Source organism: Oncorhynchus mykiss, chromosome 10 (genome assembly GCF_013265735.2).
Source record: "Oncorhynchus mykiss isolate Arlee chromosome 10, USDA_OmykA_1.1, whole genome shotgun sequence".
NCBI lineage: Eukaryota > Metazoa > Chordata > Actinopteri > Salmoniformes > Salmonidae > Oncorhynchus > Oncorhynchus mykiss.
The window spans coordinates 50,203,034-50,221,303 of record NC_048574.1 but is presented as its reverse complement, the minus strand read 5'-3'; the positions used below and the strand labels follow the sequence as shown (position 1 = coordinate 50,221,303).

The window sequence follows — 18,270 nt, the reverse complement described above, 5'->3', positions numbered from 1 at the left end:
GACTCAAGGCTGTAATCCTAAATATAGTGTTTGAATGCTTATGCAAATGTTATATTTCAGTTGCTGTTTTGCAAAAATGTGCAAAAAAAGAATACGTTTTTGCTTTGTCATCATGTCATCATATTATGAGATGAGATGTATTATTATTTTTAAATCCATTTTAGAATGAGGCTGTAACGTAACAAAATGTGGAAAAAGTCAAGGGGTCTGAATACTTTCCGAATGCACTGTAAGAGTGAAATTGCAAAAAATTGTATTCCGAATTATATAAAGGATGTATTCAAGGTCCAATAAATTGTTCCCTTTGTAAAGCATGGCAAACAATGCAGGCTCCGATGTTAAGTGGATTTTCAGAGAAGGGACAGGCCATAGTAACAAACAATAATCTGATTGGCAGAGAAGTCCTGTTTTTATTCACCAGGACAGGCTAAGATCAAGTTAAACTACAAGGTAGCAGGTTTGCTTCAGAGCATTCAGGCTCTTTCAAGCTCTCTTTCTGGAGCCAGAAAGTCTGAGTTTGCACAAGTTCTGGTTTGACAGATCTCGCTAAGTCACTAATCCAGCTTTCTGGGATACCCCTCTGGATGGACATCTAAAATATCACCTGGCCCAAAAATAATATAAAAAGCTTGAAGAAATTGAAGAGGCAATAAACCAAGTCTCATTTTGGGAACTATGGGGAAAACGTAATGCCTCACATAACAAGAAAAACACTCCCGTGCAAAATGGCAACACCTGGAAAAACTACTTAGAAAAAGTGTATGAAAATTCAGAATACCAGAAATTAACTGAGACAAATTAGTTTATGAATTACAAAATTTAGAAACAACAATTACAGACCAACAAAATCCATTGGATATACCAATCACTATAACTGAGCTGAAACAGATAATCAAATCCCTGAAGTGCGGTAAAGCCTGTGGGCCAGACAGTATCTGCAATGATATGCTAAATAAAAGCAGCCCTAAGCTGCAGGAAGCCATACGCTCCAACCTAGTGCTGAATGTAGGATACTTTCCAGAAATATGAAATAAAGGCATAGTAACACCCATATTCAAAAGTAGAGACAAATTCGATCATAATAATTAACATGGTTTTCTACAGCATAATTAATAGGAGGATACAGACCTTCCTTAACAAAAACAGTGTTTTAAGTCCTTGTCAAATTGTCTTCCTACCAAAACAAAGAACCTCTGATCACATCTATACTCTCCACACCCTTATATTTGGGGAGGGTCTGAGAGGAGATTTTAAAGGGAAGCGCAATAGAGGAGATAAGAGGATGTGAGAAACATGGAAAGAGCGAAGAGGATAAGGGAGGGAGAGAAGAAACAACTAGAATTGGAAGCTTAACCAGAGGTTACCATCTTCCTACCCATCCTGCACTCTCCCTCAACCCGACATCCCCTCCTGCTCTCTCCCTGAACCCATCTCCTCCTGCTCTCTCTCTCACTCACTCACTCAATCCTTCCTATCCTCTCTCCTGCCTGCCCCCTCCCTCCCTAGCAGTTGAATGACCAAAGCATCACCCATAATATTTAGAAGAATTTAAGACATTTTACCTTTATCATCTCTAACTATCAGGGAGCCTGAAAGAACAGGCTGCGTGTGCTGGGAGCTTATATTCATGAGCTCACCTTGACTGACAGCTCTTTGAAACGCCCTTGTGGTCGTTGCCAAGTAACAATGGGCACCATGTCATTGATGACAAGGTGAACAATGGACCACGTCCTTCCGAGCCTAAATAGTATGCCTCAACCCATATTCACTGCAAAATGCTCTCATGGTCAACAAAGGTGACGGTTGGATATCTGACAGGAAGCAGCAATACACAATTGCATTTCTATGGTTTTGGTTTTGTAACTAATCACAGAATACAGTTCACTGATACACTTCGTCACAAGAATTAGTAAAGCCTCTTAGTCACCTTAGAAGCATAGACATAAGGGAATGTACATTCAAACAGCATACAATAAGTGTACTGGACAATTTATTGGTGCCTCTGCATTAGTATTATAAATGACTATGTTCAGAATTGTATCTATTGATCAGAAATGTATTGATAATTTACAATGGGCCAGCAGAGCCGAAATAATAATCATGAGAAAAGGTGAGAAATCATTTGACTTAAACAAAAAATATTAAAGCCATAAGCCTAATAGGCACCCGGCCACACAACTTGGGGCGGGGGACTCATTGATTCGCACAATTAATAACTCATCTCACGTCTGTATGCTTGAAAAAAAAACTATACAAAGAACCAAAAGTGAATTACTTAGGCTTAGGAAATGAAACCAACTACAGAGATATATGGGGTGCGGGAGAGAATAAGAGAGTGACAAAGAGGTCATGAGCAGATAAGCTCCTGCATTTTTCAGCATGTTCTTAAAAATAAGGTAGATTTAGAGTTCGATAAACTTAGATTTTTTTGGCAAGGACATATAAAGGATATCACCCTCCACAACATAACCTTCACTCAAAATCAAAACTACAAACCTGCAACCTGATTTTGGACAGAATTACCTGGAAGGTGTGGTAAACCGTGGGGTGTTGGGTTGAGCGTGCAGAGATGAATACAGAGCCCGGGAGGTTTAAGTCAGCAAACACAACTTTACAAGGCCATAAAATAAACATAAAAGAAAATCACGAAGGTTTGGCTTGGTCCTTCTTCTCAGCTTTGGCGCTGTGTCGGTCTCTCCCGGTCCTCTCCCGTGGTGTGCCACAGTGCTCCTTTTATGTGGCCTCCACGGCTGGTTGGCACTTTCCTCTAATTACCATCCATGTCGGGGTGCCCAGCTCGTGTACTCCCAGCAGATGGAGCCAATGTCGCAGCACGTACCTCCCCTCTATTACCGCTCCCCGGGGTAGACATGCCTCCTGGTTCGGGGGACCGGCCATTCCCTAATGGCAGAGGTTTTTTCTCTTGGGGCTTCACATTTCCCCGCCCGATCTGATACTCCACCTGGTGGAGTACCCGATCAGGTACTCCACCTCGGTGTAGCCCAGCTTGCACTTGTGGGGGTTCGCGGTCAGGCCAGGACCCCTTAGTGCATCCACCACTGGCTGTAACCTACAGAGATGGGACTCCCAACTGTCACTGTGCACAATAATGTCATTCAAGTAAGCAGCTGTGTACTCACTGTGTGGCCGCTGGACACGGTCTATGAGTTGCTGAAAACTCGCTGGTGCCCCGTGGAGCCCGAAAGGAAGAACCCGGTAGTGGTATAGCCCCCCTGGGGTGGAGAAGGCCATCTTCTCCCGGGAGGCCGCTGCCAGCGGCACCTGCCAGTACCACTTTGTCAGGTCCAAGGTGCTGACATATCTCGCCATCCCCAAGCAGTTGATCAGTTCGTCCACCCGGGGAATGGGGTAGGTGTCGGACTTACTGACCTCGTTCAGGCCCCGAAAGTCATTGCAGAAGCGGACGGTTTTGTCAGGTTTCGGCACCAGCACTATAGGGCAAGACCACTCACTGTGGGACTCCTCCAGTACCCCCATCTCTAGCACTGTCATCACCTCCCGCTGGACCGCCACAGTCCGGGCTTCTGGTATCCGGTATGGCCATTTACACACATTCTCCCGGACGCGTGGATATGATGTTCCACGAAATCCATGTGCCCCGGCACCTCTGAGAACACGGCTGTATTCTGCTGGTCCAACTCTGAGCTCTTGTCATTGGGTCGGGCTGTGGTCTTCCCCCATTGCAACTTCGACAGGGGGCGGGCTCTGCTGTGGCCGGGTCCACGTGGCGCACAGCGCCTCTCGTGTGTGCCATTTCTTCAGCAAGTTCACATGGTAAAGCTAGAGGGGTTTTCTCAACCCCGGTTGGAGGACCTTGTAATTGACATCGCTTACCCTCTCTACAATGTCGTAGGGCCCATGCCACATAGTCAGGAATTTACTCTCCGTTGTAGGGACCAACACCAAGACCTTCTCACCTGGGTGGAACTATCGTGATTGGGTCCCCCGATTGTAGACACGCTCCTGGGCGTGTTGCGCCTGAGCCATGTACTCTCTCACCACTGGCAAAATCGCCATCATCCTCTCCCTCATCTCCTCCTCATGTTCTACTACGCTGTGATGGGGGAGGGAGGGAGGGAGGCTACTCCTCCCAGACCTCCTTGGCTGGATCCAGCAGTTTGCGGGGCCGACGGCCATACAGGAGCTCAAAGGGGGAGAACCCAGTGGGCGCTTGGGGTACCTCGCGAAATGAGAACATCAGGTGGGCTAGCAGCTGGTCCCAGTTCCTCCCGCCTCTCTCAATGTCCTTCTTCAGCATCTGCTTTAGGGTCTAATTAAAGCGTTCAACTAGCCCGTCCGTTTGTGGATGGTACACACTAGTCCTCACCTGTTTGATTTGTAGTAGATTGCAGACATCTTTCATCACATGAGACATGAATGCGGTGCCCTGGTCCATCAGGATTTCCCGTGGGATACCCACCTGGCTGAATAAATGGAAGAGCTTCCGTGCGATACCTTTCACTGTCGCCATGCGTAACGGGATTGCGTCAGGATACCTGGTGGCGTAATCCATGATTATCAGGAAGTATTGGTGTCCCACCAATGGCCCCACCAGATCCATCACCACCTGCTCAAATGGCACACCTATAACTGGCAATGGAACCAAAGGATTTCTAAAATGTACCCTGCTGTGATCTGGCACTCCGGGCAACTACAGCAGTAGTCCACCACGGCACGCTTGACTACGGGCCAGTGGAATAGGTTACCGATCCGCTCCCTGGTTTTCTTCATCCCCAGGTGTGCCCCAAGCAGGTGGGTGTGGGCAAGCTGCAAGACAGTCCTAACATACTGGCTGGGTATGAGTAACAAGTCCTTTGTCTCCCCATTGTGCTTTACTACCTGATACAATAAATTATTCTTGATGGCGAAGTGGGGGTAGCACCCCTCACTTACCCCAAGTAACAGCACGCCATCCACCGCAATCACCTGGCTCCTCGCGTTCTGGAGATTGGGGTCTTCTAACTGGGCCATCCCGAACTGACCCGTGAGGATTCCCATGTTGGGAGGTCCGTCTGGTGCCTCCGCCTCCATAAAGGGGAGCCTGGTGGCTTGCTTTCCGGAGCGGGGTTTTGTCCCTCCTCCGGGTCCAACTCGGTCCCAGTGGACACCTCTCTCGGGCGGGGGGTGGGTTGCACAGGCCACCGTCCTTTTCCTCTCCTTCCTACCTCGCGTGCATGCCTCCCCAGGTCCCTCCGCCACAGTGCCTGGAAGAAAGGGCAATCTCGACCGAGGAGAATGGACACGGGAAGGTTAAGAACAGCCCCCACTCGCATCTGGGGTGGTTATCCTCACCGGCAGTTGGGTACCTCGTTTTTTCCCCGTGTACACAGGACACTGTCACCTCCTTGTCCCCCGGTTCATCTTTCCCCTCTTGTGTGAGCCACTGTGGGTGGGCCAGGGTCACCATGCTGCCGGAGTCCAGCAGAGCGCTGGTGCATATGCCATCGATTCATACAGGAAACATCTGAGGTGCCGTCTCGGTGTGCGCCCAACAGGACTGACATAATTCACCATCTGGGTTATCCCAGAGCTGGTGGATGTGGATGGCATGGTCTCCTCCCGGCCGGGACAGCTCCACGTGATTTGTCCGGGCTCACCGTACTCATAGCAGCGCCTCTGATCTAGGGCCAGCAGTGGCCGACGTCATCGTTTTGGGTCACCCTCCCGCTTCACGGCCTTGGCTGGTTCCGTCTGGGCCCCCTTCAGCCCCTCGCCTCTCTGTGCAGTTCTTCTAATCACCGGGTCCACTCTCTCCGCCCGGGCCCCTCTCAGCAGGTCCTGAGTGTTCTGGTGAGTTTGCACAGCGGTCAGCAATTCCTCCAGGCTCTGGGGGTTCTGCATGCTCACCGTCTTCTTCATCTCGTATGGCAGGGCCTGAAGGTAGCGATCCAGGACAACCTTGTCAATCATTGGGAGGGACGGTACATCAGTCAGTAGCCAGGCCCTGGTCAGGCGCACCAGGTCACTCATCTGACAGGGTGGAGTCAAAGGCCCAGTTGTGGACCAGTTGTAGATGGCGTGTGAGGCTGAACCCATAACAGCTCAGGATTTCATGTTTGAGTCCCTCATAATTTACGGCCTGGTCGGCATTCAAGTCAAAGTAGGCCTTCCCGGAGAGGTAGGGTGCCAACAGGCTAGCCCACTTGGGCTTGGGCCATCCTTCTCTCTAAGCCGTCCTCTTGCAGGTGCACAAATATGTCTCCACATCACCTTCCCCCTTTAACTTAACCAGGAACTGATTCGGGCCAGACTCCTGAGCCATCCCAGCCTTCAACTAGACACCTCATCCAGACCAGTGAGACACGCTCCCAGACCTGACCATCAGATCAGACCTATGCCACACCTGCCCACCCCACACCCGCACAAAAAGAGCCTCAACATGGAAATCACACATACGTCCAGGCGTGAGCGGGCAAACAGGCCCAACCCCCACTCTTACATTAGCCCAAGCTAATGGAATGTACCAGATGCTCAGCAGGCTCTGCTCACACTTACTGGCCTGAGGACAAACCACACGACCAACAACATTGGACACTTTATGAAACACAAAGCCTTCACTATCTCATCCTGGAATATCCAAGGCCTGAGGTCATCTGCCTTTGGCCTAAAGAGCAGGAACCTAAACTTCATCAAATAAATCAGACATTGTCATCCTACAAGAAACATGGTATAGAGGAGACGGACCCACTGGTTGTCCTCTAGGTTATAGAGAGCTGGTAGTCTCATCCATCAAACTACCAGGTGTGAAACAGGGAAGGAACTCAGGGGGTATGCTAATTTGGTATAGAACAGACCTAACTCACTCTATTAAATTAATCAAAACAGGAACATTTTACATTTGGCTAGAAATTCAAAAAGTAAATGATCTTAAACAGAGAAAAAAGTCCTCCTGTGTGCTACCTATATCCCCCCACTATAATCCCCATACTTTAATGAAGACAGGTTTTCCATCCTGGAGTGTTAAATCAATAATTTCCAGGCCCAGGGACATGTACTAGTCTGTGGCGACCTAAATGCTAGAACCAGACAAGACCTTGACACCCTCAGCACACAGGGGGACAAACAACTGCCTGGAGGGGACAGCATTCCCTCCCCCATATGCCCCACTAGGCACAACTATGACAACATAACCAACAAAAACAGGTCACAACTCCTGCAGCTCTGTCGCATACTGGATATGTACATAGTCAATGGTAGGCTTCGAGGGGACTCCTACGGTAGGAACACCTATAGCTCATCTCTTGGCAGTAGTACTCTATGCTACTTTATCACTGATCTCTACCCAGAGTCTCTCAGAGCGTTCACAGTCAGCCCACTGACACCCTGTCATGATCATCGATAGAAACGGACCAAGGCGCAGCGTGAGTTGAGTTCCACATACTTTATTACACAGTGAAACAACAAAAAAAACAATAAACACCACGAACATGAAAGCCGTATTGCTCAAAACGCTAACACAAACAATATCCCACAAAACAGGTGGGAACAAAGGACAACTTAAGTATGATCCCCAATTAGAGACAACGATAATCAACTGCTTCTAATTGGGAACCATACTAAAACACCAACATAGAAATATAATGACTAGAACACCCCTGAGTCACGCCCTGACCTAAAACACCATAGAGGGCTCTCCATGGTCCGGGCGTGACACACCCCTATCAGATCACAGCAAAATCAGAAGCCGGCATCAAAGCCGAAGGAACTGAGTAGTATTAAGAAATGCTACAGATGGAAGGAATGTAGTGTGGAAACCTATTAAAAAACAATTAGGCAACAACAAATTCAATCCCTTTTAGACAACCTTCTGGACAAAACGTTCCACTGTAATAGTGAAGTTGTAAACTTGGTGGTAGAAAATCTAAACAATATACAGTTGAAGTCGGAAGTTTACATACACTTAGGTTGGAGTCATTAAAACTTGTTTTTCAACCACTCCACAAATTTCTTGTTTAACAAACTATAGTTTTGGCAAGTTGGTTAGGACATCTACTTTGTGCTTGACACAAGTCATTTTCCAACAATTGTTTACAGACAGATTATTTCACTTATAATTCACTGTATCACAATTTCAGTGGGTCAGAAGTTTACATTCACTAAGTTGACTGTGCCTTTAAACAGCTCGGAAAATTCCAGAAAATGATGTCATGGCTTTAGAAGCTTATGATAGGATAATTGACATCATTTGAGTCAATTGGAGGTGTACCTGTGGATGTATTTCAAGGCCTACCTTCAAACTCAGTGCCTCTTTGCTTGACATCATGGGAAAATCAAAATAAATCTGCCAAGACCTCAGAAATTGTTTTGTAGACCTCCACAAGCCTGGTTCATCCTTGGGAGCAATTTCCAAATGCCTGAAGGTACCACGTTCATCTGTACAAACAATTGTTCGCAAGTATAAACACCATGGGACCATGTAGCCATCATACCACTCAGGAAGGAGACGAGTTGTGTCTCCTAGAGATGAACGTACTTTGGTGCGAGAAGTGCAAATCAATCCCAGAACAACAGCAAAGGTCCTTGTGATGATGGTGGAGGAAACAGGTACAAAAGTATCTATATCCACAGTAAAACAAGTCCTATATTGACATAACCTGAAAGGCTGCTCAGCAAGGGAGAAGACACTGCTCCAAAACTGCCATAAATAAAAGCTAGACTACGTTTTGCAACTGCACATGGGCACGAAGATCATACTTTTTGGAGAAATGTCCTCTGGTCTAATGAAACAAAAATATAACTGTTTGGCCATAATGACCATTGTTATGTTTGAAGGAAAAAGGGGGAGGCTTGCAAGCCGAAGAACACCAACCCAACCGTGAAGCACGGGGGTGGCAGCATCATGTTGTGGGGGTGCTTTGTCTCAGGAGGGACTGGTGCACTTCACAAAATAGATGGCATCATGTGGAAGGAAAATTATGTGGATATATTGAAGCAACATCTCAAGACAGTGGTGATCCTAACTGACCTATGACAGGGAATTTGATTGTATCCCCAATGAAATGATAAAATATACAAACAACAAATTCCAATTGGCTATACTTAAACTCTTTAACATCATCCTTAGCTGTGGCATCTTCCTCAATATTTGGGACCAAGGACTGATCACCCCAATCCACAAAAGTGGAGACAAATTTGACCCCAATACTACAGCAAACATGGGAAAATCCTCTGCATTATCATTAACAGCAGACTCGTCCATTTTCTCAGTAAAAACAATCTACTGAGCAAATGTCAAATTGGCTTTTTACCAAATAATTGTATGACAGACCACGTATTCACCCTGCACATCCTAATTGACAAAGAAACAAACCAAAACAAAGGCAAAGTCTTTTCATGTTTTGTTGATTTCAAAAAAGCCTTCGACTCAATTTGGCAGGAGGGTCTGCTATACAAATTAATGGCAAGTGTTGTTGAGGGGAAAACATATGACATTATAAAATCCATGTACACAAATAGCAAGTCTGCGGTTAAAATTTGCAAAATTCACAAATTTCTTTCCACAGGGCCGTGGGGTGAGACAGGTATGCAGCTTAAGCCCCGCCCTCTTCAACATATATATCAACAAATTGGCGAGGGCACTAGAACAGTCTGCAACACCCGGCCTCACCCTACTAGAATCTAAAGTCAAATGTCTACTCTTTGCTGAAGATCTGGTGCTTCTGCCACCAACCAAGGATGGCCTACAGCAGCACCTAGATCTTCTGCACAGATTCTGCCAGACCTGGGCCCTGACAGTAAATCTTAGTAAGACCGAAATAATGGTGTTCCAAAAAAGGTCCAGTCGCCAGGACCACAAATACAAGTTCCATCTAGACACCACCCTAGAGCACACAAAACATTATACATACCTTGGCCTAAACATCAGCGCCACAGGTAACTACCACAAATCTGTGAACGATCTGAGAGACAAGGCAAGAAAGGCCTTCTATGCCATCAAAAGGAACATAAAATTAAACATACCAATTAGGATCTGGCTAAAAATGCTTTAATCAGTTATAGAACCCATTGCTCTTTTAAGGTTGTGAGGTCTGGGTCTGCTCACCAACCAAGAATTCACAAAATGGGACAAACACCAAATTGAGACTCTGCATGCAGAATTCTGCAAACATATCCTCCATATACAACGTAAAACACCAAATAATGCATGCAGAGCAGAATTAGGCCGATACCCGCTAATTATCAAAATCCAGAAAAGAGCTGTTAAATTCTACAACCACCTAAAAGGAAGCGATTCCCAAACCTTCCATAAAAAAGTAATCACCTACAGAGAGATGAACCTGGAGAAGAGTCTCCTTCACAGGCTTCACAGCATATCCCCCCTACTCTGTCTTTGGGGAAGCTGATTTTGTATCATATGGTGGTTGCCTGGGAAGCTGTGCAGAGAGTAGATGTTGAATCTTCTAAAATGTCTATCATTACTGCTTGATGATAGTGGAAAGACAAAAGGAGATGGAAAGTGAAATAACAATAATACCAGCCTCAATGACACAAGCTACATCAACTGTAAGACAACAACCCACACACTGTAATGGCAAGCAGATGAGTACTTCTCATCTGGTTAAAACAAGCCGGATATGTTCAGGAAATCCAGAATTTATTAAACCATCTTTCTGGAATACCCCTCTGGTCTGTAGAGTTTCTGTGTTTTTGATTTGACAGTTACCTCAGGTTTTTCCTGACAGTGTTAAATTCCCCGTTAACACATTTGTGACCCACCATCTCTTTTCAGTCTTATGTTCCAAAATTGTTTTATTTTGTTTTACATTGGATAAAAGTACAGACTCAGAGCTTCAAAATGGCATATCATACACTGTAGTTGCAGGAAACATGGGGAAGTAATACTTTTAGGAGAAAAGGGATTAAAACATTTTGCAGCGATTTTCACACTTGCTCAACATTAATACTTGTGTTGGGTTCTGAGAATATGAAGGAAAAAGGAAACCGCACACTGCTCTTGGTAGTATCAATGATATTTAATAAGCTTACGTTTCGGCCTCACGGCCAGCCACAAAAGAAAATCAGCCAGGCTCTTTTACGCCCTCTATCAAATGGTAGTTATAAATGCAGAGGATGCGCACAGTGCAACAATATGATGAAGTGTGAATATTTCTGCCACCCACACACAGGAAAACGGTTCCAAATAAATTACATCATTACGTGTTCTACCACCCGTGTTATTTACATTATTACATTTCCATGTGGGCTCTGCTATGTCGGTAAAACCTCCCGCTCTCTCAAACAGAGAATTAGTGGACATAAAAGTTCAATCAGGAGAAACGACAGGGATTATCCAGTCACAGTACATTTTAATGACCTAAAGCATGACATTTCTACCTTTAGATTTTGTGGCATAGAGAAAGTTAAGATATCAGACAGGGGAGGTGATATTAATAATACTCTGAGCAAAAGATAATGTTTTGGGATTTTCACCCACCAGACATTATTTCCTAACTTCTTTATCCTACTTGAGACGCAAACGTCTCAAGTAGGCACCTGGAAATGCAAATGCGCTACGCTAAATGCTAAATGTACTCGTTAAAACTCAAACGTTCATTAAAATACACATGCAGGGTATTGAATTAAAGCTACACTCGTTGTGAATCTAGCCAACAAGTCAGATTTTTAAAATGCTTTTCGGCGAAAGCATGAGAAGCTATTATCTGATAGCATGCAACACCCCAAAATGCCTGAAGGCGACGTAAACAAAATAATTAGCGTAGCCGGCGCTACACAAAAACGCAGAAATAAAATATAAAACATTCATTACCTTTGATGATATTCTTTGTTGGCACTCCTATATGTCCCATAAACATCACAAATTGGTATTTTTCCCGATTAAATCCGTCCATGAATGCCCAAAATATCCATTTGTATAGCCTGTCTGCTTCAGGAAAAAAGCTCTCTTCCAACACGCAACGTCATTTTTAAAAATTGTATAAGTTGCCTATATTCTTTGACAAAACACTTCAACCTACTTTTGTAACCCAACTTTAGGTATTTGTAAACGTTAATAAGCGATCAAATTGATCACTGGGCGATCTGTATTCAATAGCAGCTACTCAAGAAAACAATGTCCATTTTTCAATCTTCCAAAAACGATTGTTGTAGGCTGGATGGAATGACGGATCTATTGGTAATGTCTCAAAGGATTTTTGTCAATGAAAATGGCGACATCGTGTGGAAGCTGTAGGAATTGCATCCGTGTCCATATTAAATTTGGTGTCCTTTAAACAATACATGAAAGGGGCGCATGGATACTTTTTTCAGCTTTCAGTGACCAGTTTTTCTTGCGCTTTTCGATGAAACACACGCTCTGTTATAGTCACAGCCATGATTTAACCAGTTTTAGAAACTTCAGAGTGTTTTCTATCCACACATACTAATCATATGCATATACTATATTCCTGGCATGAGTAGCAGGACGCTGAAATGTTGCGCGGTTTTTAACAGAATGTTCGAAAAAGGAGGGGGTAGGATGAAGAGGCTAAAGGACTTAATGATGAAATGCCTATGTATGTTATGTTGTGAATTTGAACATGAATGATGTGCCTATTTAAGATTACTCTGACGTTTCTCGTACCACGTAGCCAATGATTAATGAAAACTTGCTGTGTCCTCATTGTGGTTTTATGTACGTGTTTAAAACGTCTTATTTAAACACTTTTGTAGTGTTTGTGAGATGCATCTTGTTATATTTGGTAGCACTATTTTGTTTTTCCTTTGCCTCCAACCCCTTTTCATGCGTGGAACGGATGTGGGTGGGGCTAGGTCTACATAAGGGTGCTAATTTTTAAAAAAATCACAAAAGCTCTGACGAAGGCAGCGAGGCCTGTAAGCTTATTAAATATCAGTGATACTACCAAGAGCAGTGTGCGGTTTCCTTTTTCCTTCATCTTGTTCAACTGTTGCCATGCACCTGCAAAGAGAGCAGTTTTTTGTTAAAAATCGCGCAACATTTCAACGTCTTGCTACTCATGGCAGGAATATAGTATATGCATATGATTAGTATGTGTGGATAGAAAACACTCTGAAGTCTCTAAAACTGGTTAAATCTTGTCTGTGGCTTTAACAGAACGTGTTTAGGAGTAAAAATCCTGAGGAAAACTGTTCACAAAAAACACAAAAAAAATATTCATCCGCCAGTCTATGTATTGTCTACGGCAAGAGAAAATAGATAGAGACCCGTTTTCCACACGATGTCGCCAGTACTGGCATTTTATTAGTAGTTTATCCTTGGTGTGATGACGAATAAGCACTTCCTGTTTGGGGTCCACCGAAGGAAGTTATGAAAGGGAAAATATGGACGATGATTTCAAGACTTGCTGCTATCGAATACAGATCGCCCCGTGATCAATTTTATCGATTATTAACGTTTATTAATACCTAAAGTTGGTTTACAAAAGTAGTTTGAAGTGATTTGTAAAAGTTTATAGGCAACTTTTAGTAATTTTATACAATGACGTTGCGTTTTGGAAAGGCGCTTTTTCCTGGATCAGACGGGCTTCATAAATCGATATTTTGGGTATACTTTGACGGATTTAATCGGGACAAAGACCCAATTGTGATGTTTATGGAACATATAGGAGTGCCAACAAAGAAGCTCGTCAAAGGTAATGAATGTTTTATATTTTATTTCTGTGTTTTGTGTAGCGCCGGCTACGCTAATTCTTTTGTTTGCGTCTCGTTCAGGTATTTCGGGGGTGCATGCTATTAGATAATAGCTTCTCATGCTTTCGCCGAAAAGCATTTTACAAATCTGACATGTTGGCTAGATTCACAACGAGTGTAGCTTTAATTGAGTACCCTGCATGTGTGTTTTAATGAAAGTTTGAGTTTTATCGAGTATTACAGTTGGCGCTCTGAAATTTCCGCTGATTTTGGTCCCTGTACAGGGATCGCAGCCATAACAGGTTTTAAGCTTCTCTAGTGTCCATGAGTTATTTACTCAAAATTAGAACCTAACACCTGGGAAACATATATTTAGAAAAGGAATACTTTTACCAAATGACCTAAATTGATTCTCTGAACATTATCTCACCAAGTTCCCCCATTAGGCAAATCATTAACAGTATTAAATGGCCTATTGTTGTATAATAAAGATAACCTTTAACATTGAACAGCTACGATGCTGCTCTTTGTTTCCACTCATTTAGCATTCAAACCCTCTAAAGCCTTAGACCCAAACATCTCTTAAAGTATTCATATTGAAATGTGAATGTGGCCATGTGCTGAAGCAGTGCAGTCTTTCTTAAAAAAATACATATATATTTCAACATTAAAATACTTTATTAACTTCAAGTGCTAAAGGTATTCGCCTAAAATTAGGAAAAATACTATCTAGACATAGGCCTATATCATAAGATCCTTTCAGTGATATGATATGAACAAAGGAATCTAGCCTGAGAGCATATTTCTGTCCTGCCCTTTGGAGCAGGGCATGTAATATCCATGGCCTTCTCACTGCAAAAGTCCTGATCTTCTCAAAAATATATGTTTGCCGTGTTGTGTCCAGTCCCGGGGATGCTTTCACATCTCTGGAAGGAAGTCAACATTGCACAGCAGCTGACCTGGTTCCATCTGAGTGGAAGCTCCTTGGTCACAACAACACCAGGCTCCAGACAATTCAAACTGTAAAGGAGGAAAGCAGACACAAATAGACAAGACATTAAACTTTTGCATACCAGCAATAATATTTATTGACCCCCAAGTTCAAGAAATAAGTACAAAGACAAAATACCTGAAGCATTTCTTGTTCCCCCTCGATCATCTCCTTGTACTGGTGGCAGAGAGCAGGTTTATGCTGAAAGACAAGTTCCAGAAAAATATGTTAAAACATGAATTCATTAGTATCCTTTTCATAGGTTGTATGTTTTGTCACAATATTGTTTTGAATGTTTGTTTTGAACTGATCTCCGACTGAGCATTCTACTCAATGCATCGTCAATGAGCACTGTTGAAGATTTAATCAAAAGTGCATTACAGTGGCTTGGAAATACAATGACATTCAAAAGGAGGTAAATCATTAGTAAGACCCTTTTGTCATCATTTTGATGGGAGGCCACCAGATTTTAGCTAGCTAATGTTAGCATTGCTAGCTATTTTTGACGAACATTGCCATCTTTCTAAAGTCAATTTCACGATAATGCTGGCAAAGTTGTTTCCTACTAAATGTTTGACTACTTTAGCAATATCATCATATCTCCAGGCACTATAGTGTAATTTAGACGAAACAGTAGTTAGCCTCCGTCCAGAATGACTTATCACCATTTTAGGGCACCACTATGGTGCCGCCGATATAGGGGGGCTTGAGAACATTCACAACAATGGCATGACTTGACCGAGTAACAGAGGTGCAAGCTATGAATACATTGTTATTGCCTGTTGACTGCAACAGCTGTACTAAAATACATTGTATACATTCAACCTGCTTCCAGCCCAACAATGGTAATGCAAAAACTACAAGATTGAAGATAACTAGCTAGATTTAGAAAACATTTAGCATCATAATTACCAGCTGGCTACATGTAAATGGTATTCATCTAGCTATCCAGCTAGATGAACATGCAAAAAAAAACAACCTCAAAATCTATAATCCAATATCTAGCTATTTGGCTAGCTATCACTTAATTGTCCCATTCACGTTTAAAAAAAAATAATTAACTAGGCATGTCAGTTAAGAACAAATTCTTATTTACAATGAAAGCCTACACCAGCCAAACCCAGACAACGTTGTGCCAGTTGTGCGCCGCCCTATGGGACTCATCTGGATTTGAACCAGCGTGTCTGTAGTGACGCCTCAAGCACTGAGATGCATGTAACATGGATGTAACATGCATGCAACATGGAGTTTGATTAGCTTGCTAATCGATACAGTAGCTATTTCCATGGCATGGATTAGCACATCAGCAATCAACATTAAGCGCAGTATGCAACTGTCTAGCTAGTTAGCTACAGTGCATTCAGAAAGTATTCAGACCCTTTGACTTTTTCCACATTTTTTATGTTACAGGCTTATTCTAAAATTGATTAAATTGTTTTTTTTCCCTCATCAATCTACACACAATACCCCATAATGACGAATCAAAAACAGGTTTTTAGAAATGGTTGAAAATACGTAAATATCACATTTACATAAGTATTCAGAGACTTTACGTAGTACTTTGTTGAAGCACCTTTGGCAGCAATTAGAGCCTTGGGTCTTCTTGGGTATGACACCACAAGCTTGGCACACCTGTATTTAGGGAGTTTCTCCCATTCTTCTTTGCAGGTCCTCTCAAGCTCTGTCAGGTGGTATGGGGAGCGTCGCTGCTATGAAGGACATTCAGAGAGTTCCCCCAAAGCCACTCCTGTGTTGTCTTGGCTGTGTGCTTAGGGTCGTTGTCCTGTTGGAAGTTTAACCTTCGCCCCAGTCTGAGGTCCTGAGCGCTCTGGAGCAAGTTTTCATCAAGGTCCTCTCTGTACTTTGCTCTGTTCATCTTTCCTTCGACCTTGACTAGTCTCCCAGTCCCTGCTGCTGAAAAACATCACCCACAGCATGATGCTGATACCAAAATGCTTCACCGTAGGGATGGTGCCATGTGTCCTACAGTGCTTTCTGGCAAACTCCAAGCGGGCTGTCATGTGCCTTTTACTGAGTAGTGGCCTCCGTCTTGCCACTCTACCATAAAGGCCTAATTGGTGGAGTGCTGCTGATGGTTGTCCTGCTGGAAGATTCTCCCATCTCCACAGAGGAATTCTGGAGCTCTGTCAGAGTGACCATCGGGTTCTTGGTCACCACCCTGACCAAGGCCCTTCTCCCCCGATTGTTCAGTTCGGCTGGGCGGCCAGCTCTAGGAAGAGTCTTGGTGTTTCCAAACTTCTTCCATTTAAGAATGATGGATGCCACTGTGTTCTTGGGGACCTTCAATGCTGCAGAAATGTTTTTGTACCCTTCTCCAGATCTGTGTCTCGGAGCTCTTACAGACAATTTCTTCAACCTCATGGCTTGGTTTTTGCTCTGACATGCACTGTCAACTCTGGGACATTATATAGACATGTGTGTATCTTACCAAATCATGTCCAATCAAATACATTTACTACAGGTGAACTGCAATCAAATTGTAGAAACATCTCAGGGATGATCAATGGAAACAGGATGCACCTGAGCTCAATTTTGAGTGTCATAGAAAAGGGTCTGAATACTTATGTAAATTATATATTTTTGTTTTTATTTTTAAATGAGCACAAAAAAATTAAAAACCTGTTTTCACTTTGTCATTATGGGGTATTATGTCTAGATTGATGAGGATTTTAAAAAAATCAATTTTGAAACAAGGCTGTAACATAACAAAATGTGGAAAAAGGGAAGGGGTCTGAATACATTCCGAATGCACTGTATGTAGCTAACAATAGCCAGCAATGAAACCACTTTTTGATATAGTTGAGACAAAACGTATAAACACATGTAGCTATCTCGGCGTTTTAACTATAGACTCTTACCTGTGTATGGATTATGATGATTCACAGTTGACTGAAACACTCCCAAAATAATCCTTTCCAATCGGCTTCAACCAGTCCAGACTGCTTTTGCCACAGATGACAGAGCTGTGTCGATACCAGCAGCTGTATTCAGGACAACACTGTTATTGAAAGCTGTAGCTACACTTTGCATGTTGTCCATGATGAAAACATTCGTAAATCCAAAGGATCTTTCAAATATTCATGGTAGCAGAGAGCAGAATGTGCCATTTGACAGAGAAGCCTTGCATGACAGAATGGATTTCTCGTGAATGTCCCGGCCCCTCATTATCTCAAACAATCATGGGTAGGTTACGGTTCTGTATTTCTCTGTTTCGAAACAGATTCGTGAGTTCACATTTGATTTATATTTACAGATTAAATACACGTTTGTAATTACGGCACATAAAAGTTCACATGTTCAAAAAGGCATTTGTTCAATTAAATGTTGTTGTTTTAAAAAAAATTCAAATGCCTCTCCTGTGAAGTAGTGACGCCGTGTGTACCCTTTCCACACATTAGTCTTTTTAAGACATAATTGTGTTGCAAGTTTGTCAAATATTTCATTTTATTCACGTTGCCAAAATAATGTCTTCTTTACTATAACTCAATTTGATGTACTGAAAGCGGTTCAGAAAGTTATCAATTTCACCGACGCATGTCTTGTATTCAAGATCCTTAATGGCCTGGCTCCCCCTCCACTCAATATTTTTGTTAAACAGAAAACCCAGACATATGGCAGCAGATCCACAA

At 43.2% G+C, this 18,270-nt stretch overlaps 1 protein-coding gene across 3 annotated transcripts in view; it reads right to left on the bottom strand.

Moving 5' to 3' along the window:
* The window catches only part of LOC110534209 (calcium-binding protein 8-like), an 88,779-nt gene that overhangs the window by 23,675 nt on the left and 46,834 nt on the right, over positions 1–18,270 (bottom strand). Inside the window, exons 6-8 of one of the 3 annotated variants that reach the window (XR_005034171.1) lie at positions 17,500–17,622; positions 14,759–14,821; positions 13,882–14,649 (exon numbers count right to left, since the gene is read on the bottom strand). The exons of 1 other annotated variant lie outside the window; for it this stretch is intronic. The gene's annotated coding sequence lies outside the window, so the exon portion shown is untranslated. Of the gene's footprint in view, positions 1–13,881; positions 14,650–14,758; positions 14,822–17,499; positions 17,623–18,270 lie in introns of those variants that run through there. One more of the 3 variants, XR_005034172.1, reaches the window with a different exon arrangement.